This window comes from Canis aureus, chromosome 12 (assembly GCF_053574225.1).
Source record: "Canis aureus isolate CA01 chromosome 12, VMU_Caureus_v.1.0, whole genome shotgun sequence".
Lineage (NCBI taxonomy): Eukaryota > Metazoa > Chordata > Mammalia > Carnivora > Canidae > Canis > Canis aureus.
The window spans coordinates 3,087,333-3,100,160 of NC_135622.1; the positions used below are offsets into that span (position 1 = coordinate 3,087,333).

The 12,828-nt window shown below is 41.2% G+C and overlaps 2 long non-coding RNA genes across 2 annotated transcripts; one reads left to right on the forward strand and one right to left on the reverse strand.

Moving 5' to 3' along the window:
- Positions 1 to 704: 704 nt before the first annotated feature.
- Positions 705 to 2,892, reverse strand: LOC144324593 (uncharacterized). Its single transcript, XR_013390039.1, has 2 exons — positions 2,689 to 2,892; positions 705 to 1,423 (listed from the first exon to the last, which is right to left on the reverse strand). It is a non-coding gene; the product is annotated as an uncharacterized LOC144324593 (long non-coding RNA).
- A 5,890-nt stretch (positions 2,893 to 8,782) lies between these two features.
- Positions 8,783 to 10,727, forward strand: LOC144324594 (uncharacterized). The gene is made up of 2 exons (XR_013390040.1): positions 8,783 to 8,991; positions 10,068 to 10,727. It is a non-coding gene; the product is annotated as an uncharacterized LOC144324594 (long non-coding RNA).
- The last annotated feature ends 2,101 nt before the right edge of the window (positions 10,728 to 12,828 follow it).

Here is a 12,828-nt window from a genome sequence, read left to right on the forward strand (position 1 = left end):
CCTTGAGATGAGGTGCGCTTCCAGAAGCAAAGAGAGATGGTGGGATGGGACCTGAAGAGAACCAACAGTGCACTGGAAGGCAGCCACTTCCAGGAGCCTTTCAGCTTCCTCAGGAGATGTGTGGTTAACCTCCTCAGATGATATGAAAAGGTACTTCTACTGGCAAAAAACAAAGAAAACCAACAAAACAAAACAAAACAACAACAACAACAACCTGATGGAATTGAATTTAGAAATTCAATGTCTCGGCTTTATCAGGATTTTCCCAAATGTCTCTATTTCAATTTTCAGCGACCCAGGGATGCAACAACTGGATATCATATGAGGCATGGTATCAGCCCTCAGGAGGACACTCCTTGCAAAAATGTATGGCTGAACCTAGTCAGGAAGAAACATCAAACAGACCCAAATTGACAGGCATTCCACCAAAACCAAAACTGTTTCAAAATCTTCAAACCATAAAAAGCCTGGACTGTCACAGATGGGAGGGGACTAACAAATTCTGGCAACTAAAGGCAAGGTTGGTTCCTGAACTGGATTCTGAACCAATAAAAATTGGTTTTGCTCTCAAGGACATTAGTGGTGCCAAGGGGCAAATCTGAGTAAGTTCTGTAGACACCGAGGCCTCAGGGGAAGCAGAAGTCGAGGCCAGTATGAGAAAGATAAAGTAGGAATGAATAGAAAACAACAATCAAGGCAAGAGGGAATGAAGATTTCTAGTTTTATTGTTGCACATCAGGCTAGGTTGACAACAAGGTACGCTACAGAAGGGTGCAGGGTCTGTGCTTTGGGTTCCCAGGGTAGGCACACATATGGGGGAGGTGAGGAAATGGGTTTTTAGGAGAGGGGTTTTGGCTCCTGGACACCAGGGCACAGGGATCCTCTGGGCCAGAGCTCAAGGCTGCACTCAGACCCAGCAGCCACTTGAGCTGACCCAGCAGGGGGAGCTGGAGCAGGACCAAGAGGAAGGGTTTGGCCACTGGCTATCCCCAAGTATGTTCTTCTTGGCTCAGAGTCCACTTCAGCAGCAGCCTCCAGACGACTGACTGCTGCCCCCTCCACAGCAGCCCGAGCCCCCCGAGGGCTGACTGCAACAACCAGAGCCCCCCGAGGGCTGGCTGCAGCAGCCTGAGCTCTGGTGTCTCTGGCGGTGGGACCTGTGTCGCCTGTGGTGGCTCAGGCAGCAGCCACCACCCCCGGAGCTGGAGCCACAGCAGCCGCCACCCCCAGAGCTGGAGCCACAGAAGCCACCACCCCCAGAGCTGGAGCCACAGCAGCCCCCAGAGCTGACACTGCAGCAAGAAGAGACTGGGGGGCACTTTGGGGGACACTTGGGGGGGCACTTGGGAGTGGGACACTTGGGAGGGGGCTGGCACTGCTGCTGGTTCTGCTGGCAGGACATCTCAGTGGGCAGGGTCAGGACCTGAGGGAGAGTCACACAGTGAGTCAGACCCAGGACACAGAGCCCCCCTGCCCCACCCCTTCCTGCTCTCAGTATCATTTCTAGTGCCTTTATTTGATGAACTGTTTAAATGGAGTCCTTGATAATTCCACCCTGGAAGTTTCATTATTTCTAATACTTAGGCATATTCTCTCCCACTACGTCCTTGCGTCTCACAATTTCTATTTTAAGGTAGGCAGGGATTATTCTGTCTTTAAAAAGAAGGAGATGGAGGCAAAACCAGTATGAAACAAAATCTATCATGATTAATTATCTGGTAAGTGAAGGTGGTAATTTTTTCTATCTTGTCAACCAGAACTCTCAAACTGGCCAGTCTGGAAACCAGATCAGAATGTAAATATTCTCTCAAAGAAAGGAAATCAAGTATTTTTACCTCCTAGTTCATTATTTCTAATAGTTCCGCAAATGTTCTCCTATCATCTCTTTGAGTCGAATGTTATGAGTTGTTTCATCTGTTATATAAGTGGAGAACTTCCGCCAAAAAATGTTATGAAACATTCTCAAAATCAAACATCTAGAGGAAATTTTCTACAGCAGAACACTTGGAACAGTTAATCTATATAAAAATCTCAGAAATAATTTATCTAGGTAGCAGTTTAGAAATGAAATTATTTCTTAGGGAAACCAGTCATTCCCTCTGGAGAACTTTCTAGATAACCTTGTCCTGTAGGGACATAGATGTTCCTAGCTGCAAAGGACGTTGGAGATTGACTGGCTGAAAGAGCTGAGGAAAAGATAATTTAGTGTAAGCTGGGACTTGCACCAGGTCCCTAAGTGGGTATGGTGCTGTGGCATCTTGCAGACACTCACCTTAAACTAACACTCATCATCAAGATTTGAATTGTTCCTATTCAACTCTGCAGTCCTTAATCTCAGTATTTAAAATAAATCAGTCAGCTCTGACTTCTCCTCTTCTGACAACAGTTTAGGTCGGTACAGTGGTCAATGTTGCAAATCCTTCCACCAGAGACCAACAACTACAGATCAGTTGGTTTCTCCAAAGTACTGTCACCCTCATATGGTTCCTCCTGCTCATATTCCCAGGCTTCCTTGCTCCCTGCCCCTCCCTCAGTGTCCCTGAGACTTCTTGGTGACATGAACCCAACTTCATCTTCTCACCCACCACACACACACACACACACACTGCAAAGGCCCTGCCCCACCCCCTGCTCTGGTTTGAGCTCCCTTTGTGGAAGGAACTGCTCTCCATCCCAGAGGACACTTACCAGTGCACAGGCAGTACTGGATCTGTCAGCACCTCAGGAGAGGAGTGCATGGAAGGGTTCTTCTCTGAGGCCCTTTTATCTTGGCTTTGAGCTCTGTCCTCGCCTGTGAGATAGGACCTGGGCATGAGGGGACAGCCCTCTGCCACCTACTTGGTCCTGTGACAGGTAGCGACTGGCATCTCCTTCCTGCCTCTTTCCACAGGGCCCAGGGTAGTAATAGGGCTGTTTAGAAATGGGGTTTGAGAGTGAATTCCTACCACCATCTGCCACTCAGGACTCTAGCCTCTCATTCTTGGAACCCATACCCCTGACCCCAATTTCCTTTCTTTCCTCCCAAATGTTAATTTAATGGTTACATACAACTGGGTTCCAGCCAAGTTCTTACTATATTCCTTCATGTTTTATTTTGTCCTGGTAATCCTGACACATTATTATTATAATGTGCGTGGTTCCAACTTTATAGAAATGGCATCATATTTGAGGTATTCATCTGCAACTTGCTCTCTTCTTTAAAAATTCTTTTTGTGGATTATTCAAGTTGATCTGTGTAGCTGTCATTTTATTCATTTTTACAACCTTATAGTATCCATCTTATGAGTACAGTGTTATTTTGATACCCTGTCTCTTTTGGACGGACATTCAAGTTGTTTGTACTATTTGCTGTATAAATATTGCAGCTCTGGGGATTTGTGTGCATGTCTGCATGGGTATGTGTTGGAGAGACTCTCCAGGGTATGCATCTATAAGTGGAACTGTTGAATTTTCAATCATGTCCATCCCTCAAATTTGCTCTTTTCAATTTCTGTTTCTACTTAGGGTTTATAAGAATCACTCTTTCTGTACATCGTTGCTAAACTTAAATTATTACCATTTGACGTATATAAATTGATGTACACTTGTACCTTTAATATGTGTTTTCTGCTTAGTAATGATCATGAGCATCTTTTAATGTTTGTTGATCATTTTGGTTTCCTTTTCTGTGAATTATCTGTTCTCTTAAAATTTTTCCATTTGTCTCTTTTTGTTAGAATCTGTAATATTCTGGTTTCTAAGGCACTATTATTAAATGAATTGTGAACAATTTCCTCTTGTTTGCTTTTTAATGGTGTCATTTGATGAGCAGATATTTCACTTTTTAATATAGCTCTATCTCTGCAACATTTACAATGCTATTTGCACTTTTCATGACTCTAAGAAGTCTCAACCATCCGTAAGCCCAGAAATCTGTTCAGAATTTTATTTTCCTTAAAAAGCTGTAAAAACTCATTTTCTTTTTAAAATTAAGGGGTTTTTTTTAACTAAGAATGGAATTTTTGTACATTTTATATTTTTTAACATTTTTTTCCAAATGAAAAATCAGTTGTCTATGATAATCAAATATTTTATTTTCCCCACTAATTTGAAATACCTCCTCAATCATAACTGAGTTTCCACATTTGTACAGCTCTATAGTTGGCCTGATCATTCTTTTCACTGCCAATTTGTTTGTCCCAGTGAGAATATCCTGCTGCCTTAATTACTATAGGTGTGTAATCTATTGTGATATCACGTAGGTTCCATAACTTTGTTCCCCTCTTTAAGATTATCTTGGTGATTACCAGACCTTTGCTCTTTCATATAAAATTTAGAGGCAGCTTGTCACTTGTCACAAATGAAAATAAAGAAAAAAGAAAACATCTTTAGAATTTTGATAGAAATATTGCTAAATATATGCATTTATATGTGAAGGATTGTCAGATATTTTTCATGATTTTCCTTTTGAGCCATTCAAGAATATGATGTATCTCTATTTTGATATTCTGCAATGCCTTTCAGTAAAGACTCCTTATTTTATCAAAAATATTTTACATTAATATTTTAGATACTATAATTTTTGCTATTTTAAATAGCAACTTCTAAAAATTGTAATTTTGGATCTTTTATTTCTATTAATATAAATCTAATTTATTATGTATTCTTTTTTTTTAATTTTTATTTATTTATGATAGTCACAGAGAGAGAGAGAGAGAGAGAGAGAGGCAGAGACACAGGCAGAGGGAGAAGCAGGCTCCATGCACCGGGAGCCCGACGTGGGACTCGATCCCGGGTCTCCAGGATCGCGCCCTTGGCCAAAGGCAGGCGCCAAACTGCTGCGCCACCCAGGGATCCCTTATTCTGTATTCTGATCTTATATCTTGGAACTTTTCTAACTCTTAGTATTATTTTTATTTCTTGTGGTAATCATTCTTATTCACGTGATTTTCTTTCCTTTTTTTTTTTTTTTTAAGGAATTTCATGAATTTATTTATTCATGAAAGACAGAGAGAGGAAGGCAGAGACACAGGCAGCGGGCAAAGCAGACTCCTCGCAGGGAGCCTGCCTGATGTGGGACTCGATCCCAGGACCCCAGGGTCACGACCTGAGCCGAAGGCAGATGCTCAACTGCTGAGCCACCCAGGAGTCCCTTACATGATTTTCTTTATCAAATCTTTTCTTTCTCCTTGGGTTACATTCTTAGAAGCTCAATTGCTATATTAAAGCAATTATGCTCATTTTAAAGTAGGCTTATTTAAAATTTTAATTTATATACACAACAATTATGTGTTGAAAATGAATCATCAAATTTCCATCCAGATGGTTATGGCAATTTATATTTCCAAAAACACCAAGACCTATTTCTGATCAGCAATAGTGAACTTTGTTATCCATCCTAAGTCTTTTCCAGTTCAGTATAAAGGAATAAATCTAACCAGAACTCATTACTGGAAAGTCATCCTTGTTTTATATGTAGTTCTTTGGTTATTTGTATGCACAAACATAAAACAATATGTTTCAAAATCTAGTAGTCACTTATATTTCTTTCTAAGCTATTTGTTCCTATGCTTAGCTCGTTGCTTTGTAGATCGTTTTATTTATTTTCTTTAAAATTGTAAGAACATACTGTTTATTATGAATTTTAATTCCATTACTGACCTATAGATTTTATTTTTTCCTTATTTGATCAATGTTTCCATAATTTTAAAAAATGATGTGTTCTCTCATACAGAATTTTTTCCTATGTGATGAAATTTGTCAATATTTTTTGCCATGCTTAAAATAGTTTACCTATTATAAAGAACAGTTAGGAGCGTATTTTAGTAATTTTGGAATATTGACTTATTGTTTGTACTATAGAGACTTATAGTTGCTGGCTCAAGAACACTGAGGCTGAATTAATTCTTACCAGGTCTCAACATTCTTCCTTCCTATCTCCTGAGATTATGAGAGCCTGACAACATAAGAAATACACTGTCTCAGAAAATTCATCCTTTGCTAGTACCCATTGTTTATATAAATCCCTTGAGATCTAGTGCCAGTCCTCAATGTTACATCATGCTCTTATCTTTTCACCTAAGCCCAAGTCAGCCTGATGTTTTGGGTGCTGATCTTTGTGGGGTCAGGACACTGACAGAATAGCTTACAAGTCTCATCATGCTTGGAATGGATGAGTTGGGTTCCTGAATCAGAACTCCCTATGTGAACCAGCAATTAATAGCTTAATCACACTCACATTAAATACATTCTTTGAAATGATATGACCCACACCCAGATAATCTGCTGGCAGATTTCTGCAAGGTGATAAGGCTAGGACACAGTAATGTGAATATCTCATAGTGAGAATCCTGATGATAACGGCTTAAGTCACAATCAAAGTAAAGTTAGTGCTAGTATTAATGAATGGATTTTTGAACTCAGTATCCATGGAATGCATAGTGCTGTATTAGAGCTGATGAGGAATATAGAAATATAAGACCCAAGCTGGGATTCAAGAGAGTTTGTTTGGGTTTTTTTTTTTTTGTATAATTTTTTATTGGAGTTCGATTTCGCAACATATAGCATAACACCCAGGGCTCATCCCATCAAGTGACCCCCTCAGTGCCCGTTACCCAGTCACCCCCATCCCCTGCCCACCTCCCCTTCCACCACCCCTTGTTCGTTTCCCAGAGTTAGGAGTCTCTCGTGTTCTGTCTCCCTCTCTGATATTTTCCATTCATTTTCAAGGAGAGTTTGTTATAAGTGTATTTGAGAGAAGACTCACACAGGATACCACAGCAAGTTACATTTAAACAGCACAGTTTTAGAAGTACATAGATCATGGAACAAAGCATGGAGGGTTAACAGGGAGAATAAATTCAAAGTAGAGAAAATAGGCCATTTTAGCTTAAAAAGAACTTTGCTAAAAAGAGGTAGCAAAGCCTAAACCTGAGATGTAGTAAGGATACTACCGCAAAAGGCTTCAACCATCAGTCAGTAGAGACTGGAGCCCATCGTGGACACAGGGACCCCAAGAAGAAACATCCTTAATGATCTGGGGTAAATACTCTTGATGGAGAGGGCTAGAATCCAACAAATAGCAATCAATGAGGAATTGAAAGCCAAGGAGGAGCAGAACAAAGAGGAAATATGATAGGCAAGAGGCAGAACAATTCAGGGAAGGCTGGACACCAGGGGCTACTAGAGGCTAAAAGAAACATGGTAAGATATACAGATGTGTATTTGTGCACACCCACACCCACATACACATAGTCACATATGTGGTCTCTCTCATAGTCTCTGTAATATCTCTAAGTAGAAGTACATATAGACACACATGTACACACACACGTGCGCGCGCGCGCACACACATGCCTCAACCACATACTAGTAGGGTTCATACCACACCAAGTGACCTGGGTGTTATGGAATTAACATCCATTGAGGATCTGGGAAATCCCAGAGTTCTTCCCATGCCTGGAGGCAGTAGACTTCCCTCACACAGTCTCTCTGGCTCTGATTCTTTTTCATCTGATAAGTGGTTTAGTTATTTAATAACCTTGCACCGTCATAGATAGGGCTCTTTTTCTGACTTACTATCAACCCAGATGTGAACTCTGACTCTTTCCTTTATCCCCTAAAAATGTGAAAATACCAGTACTACTTTCAAGAAAAGTCTGTGTTCATATAACTGAATTAAGGCCTTAGAGACTAGGAGTTGGGAGAAGCTTAGAAAACAGAAAGAGGCAAAAAATCATGTGTTGTCTTAATTATGCCTGTTCTTAAACATACTTTGGCCTCCACTCCACTACGGGTATCTTTCCATTGGCTGCTTTATGCTGGGCAATGCCCAGCCTTACACAGTCTCACTGTTTCCTTGCTGCCTTTCCTCTTTCTCATCTGTGGACTTCACTTCAGCCTTCCCACAGGACCCCTGGAAATTCTGAATTCTCAGTCTCACTGGTAGACCAGATCTTTTCTCTCTCCCTTATCTATAAAACTTCATTCCTGTTTCATACTATCTTACTAAAACTTACCAACAATTTCAACAAAAGAGAAAAGTCTTATATTTTCTTATTTTTTATTTAATTTTTTTATTTATTTATCATAGTCACAGAGAGAGAGAGAGGCAGAGACACATGCAGAGGGAGAAGCAGGCTCCATGCACCGGGAGCCTGATGTGGGATTCGATCCCGGGTCTCCAGAATCCCGCCCTGGGCCAAAGGCAGGTGCCAAACCGCTGTGCCACCCAGGGATCCCCAAAGTCTTATATTTTCTAACCAGATTCACTCTCCTTAGAAAACAGTTATAATTAAAAAAAAAAAAAGAATGTGTTGGCATTTGTTTAAAAATATGGCATGTTACAAACTACCAGAAATTTTCTTTGCATTAGCTCATTGGTTCTCTCACACATGCCCCCAAAAGTTATTTTTATATTATCTTTATTGTAGATGGACAAAACTGAGGACAAGAAGGATGAGGTATTTATCAGAAGGCCACGCAGGTAATAGGTGGCAGAACCAGGGTCTGATTCCTCAAGCAGTTTCTTGGTTGCTCTAGCACACATACATGTGTGCACACACACACTCACGTATAAGATGATAAAGAATTGGAGGATTCTATGAAACGTGGTTTAAACCAGATTAAAACATTGAATTAAGATTTGAGGGGCAAGAAAAGAGACATTGGGAACTCACGCTCCAAAACTGAGCCAGGAAGGTATCTTATAGGAACAGCGGGAGAGTAAGGTGGGGGAAGTTTGCAGTTTTTCTCCCCTGCCACATTTTCTAAGTAGTTCTATTCCAAGCTGGGAGCAGCTACCTTGGGTTCCCATAGAGGGAGGCAGGGAGCGGCTGCCAGTCACTACCAGTCACAGGTCACAGGACCATGTGGGTGGCATGAGGCAGTACTGTCATGCTCAGGTCCTGTCTCACAGGCTGGGACAGAGCCCAAAGCCAGGATAAAAGGGCCTCAGGGTCAGAGTGGCTCCATACACTCCTCTCCTGAGGTGCTTACAGACTTACTGCACTGGTAAGTATCTCTTGGGAGGGAGCTTAGACCAGAGCAGAGGGGCAAGTGAGAGAGGGTCTTGGGGGCTGGAGGCCATGTGGGGAGGGGGAGAGAGGCCTCGTGAAGACTAAAGGAAAACATGGATGGGAGAGTACACTGCTGAGTCCCTGAGAGAAGAGTGGACAGCAGTGCCTCTGTGTTGTACCAAACTGAGCTCTAGCTGTCAAGGTTCTCAGGTCAGAGGGAATAGAAGCACTGGCCATCAGGCTCTGCTAGAACAGCTTTAACAAGATGTTACATTTGAGAGTAAAATCATAAATTGTGACCATCTTTGCCAAGATGAGCCGGTAATTCTCAACCAACAGAGAAAGAATTAATCTGAGGATGCTTTGGGTAGCTCTGAATCCCACATATCTATGGATCTGAAATGGAATTGGGTGTCTGTTGAGGAAGTCAGAGACACCAAGATCAGAATCACTGTGCTAAGATACAGGATGAGGCTTCAGGTGTGCTAGAAATGGCAGGGTATCACACTGCAGCTGGGGTGTCCGAACTCGGATCCCCTACCTGCACAAACATACCATTCTTGAGCTGCCGCAGTAAGAAAGTATGCATGTGGGAACAGCCAGCCTACCAGACCATCTATTTCTATCTACATGTCCTAGAACAAAATGATCTAGGAAGTAACAGTTCCTAATTTTCTTTCTTAGAGAGAATACTTACATTCTGATCTGGTTTCCAGACTGGCCAGTTTGAGAGTTCTGGTTGACAAGATAGAAAAAATTACCACCTTCAATTACCAGATAATTAATCATGATAGATTTTGTTTCATACTGGTTTTGCCTCCATCTCCTTCTTTTGAAAGACAGAATAATCCCTGCCTACCTTAAAATAGAAATTGTGAGACGCAAAGGACGTAGTGGGAGAGAATATGCCTAAGTATTAGAAATAATGAAACTTCCAGGGTGGAATTATCAAGGACTCCATTTAAACAGTTCATCAAATAAAGGCACTAGAAATGATACTGAGAGCAGGAAGGGGTGGGGCAGGGGGGGCTCTGTGTCCTGGGTCTGACTCACTGTGTGACTCTCCCTCAGGTCCTGACCCTGCCCACTGAGATGTCCTGCCAGCAGAACCAGCAGCAGTGCCAGCCCCCTCCCAAGTGCCCCGCCCCCAAGTGCCCCCCCAAGTGTCCTCCAAAGTGCCCCCCAGTCTCTTCTTGCTGCAGTGTCAGCTCTGGGGGCTGCTGTGGCTCCAGCTCTGGGGGTGGCGGCTTCTGTGGCTCCAGCTCTGGGGGTGGCGGCTGCTGTGGCTCCAGCTCCGGGGGTGGTGGCTGCTGCCTGAGCCACCACAGGCGTCACAGGTCCCACCGCCAGAGACACCAGAGCTCAGGCTGCTGCAGCCAGCCCTCGGGGGGCTCTGGTTGTTGCAGTCAGCCCTCGGGGGGCTCGGGCTGCTGTGGAGGGGGCAGCACTCAGTCATCTGGAGGCTGCTGCTGAAGTCAACCCTGACCCCCTCTTCTCCTGACCTCCCTGAATGGTGGAGAGATCTGAGTAAACCTTTGAGCTCTGGCCAGAGGATCCCTCAACAGTGGTTTCCAGAAGCCGAAAATGTTTCTCTACAATTCATATCCTGACCTCATTCCACCTATCAGTGGCTGCCCTGGGAATCCCAAAGCATAGACCTCATGTCCCTCTGCAACTTCTATTATTGCATTCTGTTGAATTGAAACAATAAAACAGAATCTGTTCAGTAAATTGGCATAGAGTGATTTCATTTCCTGTTTTTGTCATCATTGTTGTCTCCTCTGTTCTCTCCTGGTGGCTTCAGATGCATCAATAGACAGAGAACAGAGTCAACTACAGGAGGGACATTTTTAATGCTTTTCTATGTTTGCAATCTTCCCTAATTCTTTGTTTTCACTTTTACTTTTTTGAAAGACTTTATTTACTAATTGGAAAGACAGAGAGAGAGAGAGCATGGGCAGGTCTCTCTGATAGTGATGTTTTCTTGTGTCTGTTGGCCAACTGTATGCCTTCTTTAGAAAAGTGTCTATTCATGTTCTCTGCCCATTTTTAAATCAAACTGTTTTTTTTCTAATGTTGAGTTGTACAAATTTCTTATATATTTTGGATATTAACCCCTTATCAGAAACATCGTTTCTTCTCTCATATATGTTCTTTCATTCAGTAGATTGCTTTTTTATTTTGTTAATTGTTTCTCTTTTTGTGCAAAAGCTTGATGTAGTCCCAATAGTATTTTGCTTTTGTTTCCCTTGCCTTAGGAGATGCATCTAGAAAAATGTTGCTATGGTCAATGTCAGAGAAATGATTATCTGTGTTATCTTCTAGGATTTGTATGTTTTCTGGTCTCACATTTATGTCCTTAGTTCATGTTTAAAAATTATTTGTTTTAGAGAGAGAGAGAGCACACGAGTGCAGAGAGGAGAAGGTTAGAGGGAGAAGGAGAGGGAAACTTCATCAGATTTCACACTCAGTGCAGAGCCTGACACAGGGCTTGATAATCACCACTCAGATCAGAACCCAAGCAGACACCATGAGTCGGATGCTTAACGGACTGAGCCACCCAGATGCCTCTGTCTTTAGTCTGTTTTGAGTTTATTTTTGTGTATGGTGTTAGAAAGTGGTCCAATTTCATCCTTTTATATGTAGCTATTCAGTATTCCCAGCACTATTTATTGAAAAGACTGTCTTTTTTCCATATTGTACATTCTTGCCTCCTTTGTCAAAGAATAATTGATCGTATAAGCTAGGGTTTAATTCTAGGCTCTCTATTCTATTCCATGTATCTATGTGTCTGTTTTTGTGCCAGTCTCATACTGTTTTGATTACTACAACTTTGCAGTATATCTTGAAATCTGGAATTGTAATACTTCCAGCTTTGTTTTTCTTTCTCAAGATTGCCTTGGGTATTCAGGGCTTTTGTGGTTCCCTAAAAATCTTATAATTATTTGTTCTAGTTTTGTGAAGACTGTTGTTGGTGTTTTGATAGGGATTGCACTCAATCTGTAGACTGCTTTAGGTAGTATGGATATTTTAACATAAAACTAATGTAACATTGTGTGTCAACCATACTCAAATAAAATTTTAAAAATCTTTTAATACTTGGTAATAAATTAATAATTTTGAATTATTACCACCATTTCAAAATATGGAAGGCAGTAAAAATAACGTCATGAGAAATTCAAATCTTTTTCTCTAAGATCAGGTTTAAGGCAAGGATGTCCCCTCTCACTACTCCTTTTCAACATAGTACTAGAAGTTCTGGTTAATACAATAGGATAATTCAGAGTATATAGATTGGGAAGGAAGAAATAAACTATTTTGTTTGCAGATTATATGATAATCTACATAGAAAATCTGAAAAAAATTAACAAAAAACCTCCTGGCTCTAATAAGGAATTATAGCAAGACTGAAGGATACAAAGATTAATACATAAGAATCTATCATTTTCCCATATACCAGTGAACAAGTAGAATTTGAAATTAAAAATGCAATACCATTTACATTAGCACCACTCCACAATAAAATACTTAGGTATAAATCTGACAAAATATGTGTAAGATAAATATGAGGAAAACTACAAAACTCTGATGAACAAAATCAAACAGAACTAAATAAATGGAATGGTATTCCATGTTCATGGATCAGAAGAATCAATATTGTCAAGATGTCAGTTCTTCTCAACTTGGTCTACAGATTCAATGTGTTCTCAGTCAAAATCCCAGCAAATTATTTTTTGGTTATCAAGAAACCGATTATAAAATTCATATGGTAAGGCAAAAGATCCTGAACAGCCAACACAGTATCAAAGGAAAAAAATAAAGTTGTAGGACT